This window comes from Eptatretus burgeri, chromosome 8, assembly GCF_056783735.1.
Source record: "Eptatretus burgeri isolate ZD-2024b chromosome 8, Ebu_testis_v1, whole genome shotgun sequence".
Lineage (NCBI taxonomy): Eukaryota > Metazoa > Chordata > Myxini > Myxiniformes > Myxinidae > Eptatretus > Eptatretus burgeri.
This window is the reverse complement of record NC_140968.1, coordinates 19,972,977-19,978,976: the sequence shown is the minus strand read 5'-3', so window position 1 is coordinate 19,978,976 and position 6,000 is coordinate 19,972,977.

Genomic DNA, 6,000 nt, shown 5'->3' with positions numbered 1-6,000 from the left:
GGCTGCTGAATCACATGACCAATGATGTGATCAAAATTTTTTCTGTGGACCATTTTATTCTGAGATGACCCTCAAAAATTTTCATTCTGATCAGATGTAGTATTCCACACGTGCAATTATGACGTCATAACAAAGGCACCTATGACGTCATAAAATCATACTTATTCCACACAAGGAGTACTTGCTATGTGCCAGGTTTCAATTTTTTCCTTGGTGCGGTTTTAGAGATACAGAGGTCCAAAGTTTTCCCATTTTTCCAACATGGCTATCATATCACGACACCTACGACGTCATAATTATCATGAAAAATTCTACTTGAGCAGTTGCTCCAATGGTGAAAATTTCGTCTCAATCTGACATGTGGTTGTGGAGAAAGAGACAAACAAACATACACACAAATACACAGACAAACAAACAGCCAAACAGGCCCAAATACAATACCCACGCCGAAGGAGAGGAGGAGGGAGGGGAGAGAGGAGGTAGGGGTGGGAGAGAGACGAGGGAGGAGTGGGAGAGAGAAGAAGCAGGGGAGGGAGAAAGAGGAGGAAGGGGTGGGAGGGAGGAGATGAATCCGCCATTTTGTTTTGGCCTAACAAAAAAAACCCTTGCCTTGGAACAGGTCACAATGGTTTCTGCACGACAAGAGCTTCATATTTACGAATCGCTAATCTTCATACCCACGAATCACTGTAAACATCACCAATCGCTTGCCAAGCCCGACATTCCTTTTCAACCGTTGTTTGTAAGTGTGGAGGAAAAATAATTATTTTCATTTATTCTCAATTACATTCACTTGTTGCTTTTAATTGAACACAGTATAAAATAAGGTTTTACTTCTGTACTGGAGTCGAATTGACTGTCAGTAAAATTTTCCTTTTCCCCCGACAGTCTTTTGACCTCCATAGGGATATAAATGAACATACAAGTAAAGTATAATAGTATCTAATGATGGAAAAGGTCTTGCTCACTGCATGGAAACAGGCTGGGGGTTTTGAGAATGCATACTGCAAACTTTCACCTTGTGCATATCAGCCCTTCCCATAGTTGAATTGCCAAATGTCTCATCCTGCCATTTTTTGTCTGTCAAACGAGTATAAGAGGGATTGCTTCCGGCAACTTGTTCATGGAGATCATTTGAATGCTTCAATGAATCATTGAATGTTCTTCCTCCGTATATGCGAAATTATAGATTCTCTTTTGTATGCGTGAGCCTGAGTGGAAATTGAGTTGTTTTCCACCACATAAGCCGTGGCAAGACAGTCAACGGCAGTGTAATTGACCATTTTTGTCGTTTTTGAAAATAATATTACATATGATAAAGTAAAGAAGTCCAAAATAAAAATGTGTTCCAAAGTTTAAAATGTAACCCTCGCCTCAGATACTTCTAGTTCCAGAGTGGATACCTCAAGGGCAGAGCATGTTATACCTAATGTATAAAATAGTACATGCTGTTTGACAGTGACGGGTGGTATTCCTATCCTGTTTGAACGTGCTGTATTAACATACCCCATTTTGTTCAATCCTGTACTAATGCGAGCTAATGGGTCAACCCCTCCCCCCTCCCACTTTCCCTCAAGTCCCCTTCCCAAATGCAAGTTGAAACCCTCCCTCTTTCCACTCCACATGTTCGTACGGAACCTTGGCATAGATAAATACAAATAAAAATGAAATGTTTCGTTTTTTAAAAGTTCCTTCAACTGTTTTGTGGATTGCTTGGTGAAGCCATTGAGTACGCATTCTTCAAGCTTCAATGAATGACGATATCGCGGTTCGATACCGGAGGTCGGAAGGCAAAATAAATTATATAATCACAATGAGTAAAAAATGTTTTCAGTTGTTATGAAGTAACAAATCACCACATCATGGCAAGAAAGCTGAGAGGTAGGCATGCTCACTCTAAGCTGTCTAACCAGGGTTCAAATCCCGACCCAGCTCTAAACTGTCATCCTGGTGTTTCACAGGCAGGGTGATTCATCACTGTGTGTGCCGTCCTTCGGATGGACATTAAACTGGGTGTTTCATCTGCTGGAATCCCTTTCCCACTCCGCTCTCCCTCTCTCACTCTTTCTGACCCTGTTTCCTCCCTCCCTCTCTCTCCCTCCACCCCCCCCAATCCAACCCTTAATAACCCCATCAGCGAAGTGACGGGTTGTATTTGCTAGTATTGACTAAATAAAAAGGACAAATTCCTATTGATTCTCTTTTACCTTGATTCCCAACACATGAAACTCATGTTATTCCCAAAATGGTCCAAATGAAATTGGAGTGTTAACTGGATAGCAATACACAGGTCAGGCCAACATTACACCAACACCCATCAAGTTACGTTAGCTGCTCACTTAATTACATTTACCTTCTATTCCGGAAATTAGAGCCTGCACAGTGAAAACATACACCACATACATCTGTACACATAACAATAGCGGTAAAGATGGCGCCTGACACGACTCCTTCAACAAGTCCCATGACCTCCCACGATCCAACAGGAATATGTTATCGTGTGTTATTATTTACATACAAGCAAATACAACCCGTCGCTTCACTGACGGTGGTCTGAAGGGGAGGAGGGTGGAGAAAGAGAAAGGGAGAGAGAGGAGGGAGGGAAGGGAAACGAGGGAGGGAAAACGAAGAGTGGGTGAAGAAGGGGGAAGCTAGAAAGAGGAGAAGAGCGAAGAAGGGGGGTGGAGGTGGGGACAGCAACGCCTCACAAAATGTTGCTTTACACTGTGGGAGGGAGGGGTGAGAGAGAGACAGAGAGAGAGAGAGAGAGAGAGAGAGAGAGAGAGAGAGAGAGAGAGAGAGAGAGAGAGAGAGAGAGAGAGGTGGGAGGAGAGTGCTGCATTTAATTTGCAGGAGGAAGTGAGGAGGGGACAGACAGAGAGAGTGTGGGGTGGGGGGGGGGAGAAAAAAAGGAGGTAGGTGAGTGGTGGAGGTGACGTTAGCAAAGGGAGTGATATGTTATGCTTAATGACCGAACACATACAGAAAAAAATCTCATGTCAGAATAGCTGGACACACAATGACATAACAGTTTGTAATGTTACAAAAGCCACATCTGCAAAAACTTTGATATCCCAGTTCCAGAAAATTTGTGGGAACATAAACCAAAAGCATGAACTGAAAACATGGAAGTACCGCTCACGTACGACCTAATGTTCCGATCGAGTGTGAACATCGAAAACAAAGCATTGTGACCAGATATCACAGTTTGGGACAAAAAAAAGAGAGAAGGCATTGCTCATTGAGGTGTTAATATCAGTAATTTTGGACTAAACGATGTAGAAATAAAGAAAATGACCAAATACAAAGACCTCAAGAATGACATGGAAATATCCTGGAAGCTGAAGAATGCCAAAGTTGTACCAGTGACAGTTGGAGCAACGGGAATGATGATGAAGAACCTCACGGAGATATTAAAAACCATCCCTTAGTTAGCGTGGTGGTTATGGTGGTGGCTTGGGATCCTTGGGTCCTGAGTTCAAGCCCCGTTGGCCGCTGAATTAATACACCAGGAGGTTGACTCAGCCTGTCATCCTTCTGAGGTCGGCAAAATGAGCACCAGTGTACTGGTAAGGGGGACACTGCATCAGCGGAATAGCTGCGTCTCAACCACTGATGCAACCAGCAGCCACAAGCTGCACTCGATAGAGAGAGAGAGAGAGGGAAATTCAATTCAAAAATGTACCAAGTCACAGGATACAAAAAGTCGATCCACACTCTGTGCCTTCACAGCTAAAACAAACATGGAGAACACCTGGTCAAATGGACCTTATTGTTTTTTTTCAATAAGTGTCGATGTCGAAGTGAGAGGTGGATTACAAATGGAGATCACACAAAGCGATCCTTGCACATTTTCAGTGGCTGAGACACCCCCAGAGGCACCCACGGCATGGCACCGCGGGACCCAACAAAGATGGAAACTTATGTCAAATTGATGTGAGATTGAAAGCACGTGTATTTTTTCCCGAAGAGAACAACCAAGCAGCTTGGAAAGCGCTCGCCAAGTGGCTTAAGCGTTCAAGCAAGTACTCCAATGGAAACGGTCGATATGAAACGGCTCCCTTGGCACGCAGTTGGCAATCACCGAACGGTCATATTAAACATACACCTCGCGGAGAAGTCCAAAATGTCACATATGTCTGAATTGAACAAATTGACACTTTTCTCGGAGTCAGAACTGCTTGTAAGTTCGATTCTGGAGATTCAAATTTGTAATTATTTTTATTTTAGGAGATAATTGTGGCGAACGCATATGTGGAAACTAGAGGGGGAGCACTCGGGAGAGAGCAAAACCTCCGCCGGCAATACTGCTGGGTCACTCAAGTGAACCTTATATCTTATTCATTAAATATGATGTCAACACTGCTGACAGAGGTATAGTTCTTTTCTCCAACATTTTTTTTGGGGGGGGGGGGGGTTGGAAATCACTTAAAACATGTAAAAATGTAAAAAAAAAAAAAAAATCGAAATTTTGCTGAAAAAAAAGTTCCAAAAATTTTTTCTCTAACAATTTTTTTTGCGGGGGCGCTTCGCAATCTCTTAAAACATGTACAAATGCACAAATTTTTTTTAATTTTTTTGGGGTGGGGTAACAATTTTTTTTGGGGGGGTTGGAAATCACTTAAAATATGTGGAAATGCAAAAAAAAAATGTTCTCTAAATTTTTTGGGGGGTAACAATTTTTTTTGGGGGGTTGGAAATCACTTAAAACATGTAGAAATGCAAAAAAAAATGTTTTCTCTATTTTTTTGGGGGTGGGGTAATTTTTTAGGGGGGGGGGAAATCACTTAAAAGACGTAGAAGTGCAAAAAAAAAAATTCTCTAAGAATTTTTTTTGGGGGGGGGGGGTTGGAAATCACTTAAAACATGTAGAAATGCAAAAAAAAAAAAATTTTTTTTTCTCTAACAATTTTTTTTTGGGGGGGGGGACCAAGTCCAAAATTTAATAGCATGATCCTTGGACCATACCTAACCTTGGACCATACCCCCCCCACCAAGTTTCGTCGAAATCCTTCAAGGAGTTTTTCCGTAATACTGTTCACAAACAAACAAACAAACAAACAAACAAACAAACAAACAGAAAGGGGCGAAAACAGTAACCTCCATCCATCTTCGAAGATGGCGGAGGTTAATAAAATAAAACAACGAACACTGATATCCCTGGGCGTATATAAGCATCGCAATGTACCCAGGAATTTGTGGCTATGACGAACAGCTTGTTCCAAGTTGTTCCCTGTTCCAACAAAGGGTGAGGTTGAGCAGGCCAAAAAACATGGCGGCTTAAGACCCCAGCGAGGTTACCCAGGAAACGCCTTCAGACCACAGAGAGCGAGGTGGCCGAGGATCGCCTGATGAAGGGTATAATTAAATAAGGCAATTAATTATCTTCAAAGGGGGTGTTTTAATTAACCCAAACATAATTTTCACTCTCGCAATTCCTTCGAGTTTTCTTAGTTTGCATGCAAAGTTTCAGGCTGCTAGGTTTTATAGTTTTGGAGTTATGGAGGAGACACACACATCTACATTGCCTTTTATTGGTATAGATCATGGGAGATACAACTTGTGATTTAATAAGAAAGAATACCCAAGACTTATTACACAAAAAAAAATCTGCCCTGTGTTGCATGTGCAGCTACGTCATCAGATATCTCATAGTGTAGTTGGGGTGGGAAAGAAAAGGGTAAGTCATGGACGGCACTCACATTAATGGAATACATATTGAATAAGCAACACGATGAATGTATGACATTCACTGTGCTACACTCCTCAATACTCAGGGGTTCACATAATTTTTTTATATTTGGTTCTCCAATGAATACAAGCAGAAATGGTTTGGTACTCACGAAAAAAAACAAAAAACATGTCAGCTCCGAGTGTGCTCGTCTGCTTTCCCAAGCACCACTCCGATTTTGAAAGCACCTCTCAGCTTAGTATGCATCTTACTCTTCGGTATTCTCTCTCTCTCTCTCTCTCTCTCTCTCTCTCTCTCTCTCTCTCTCT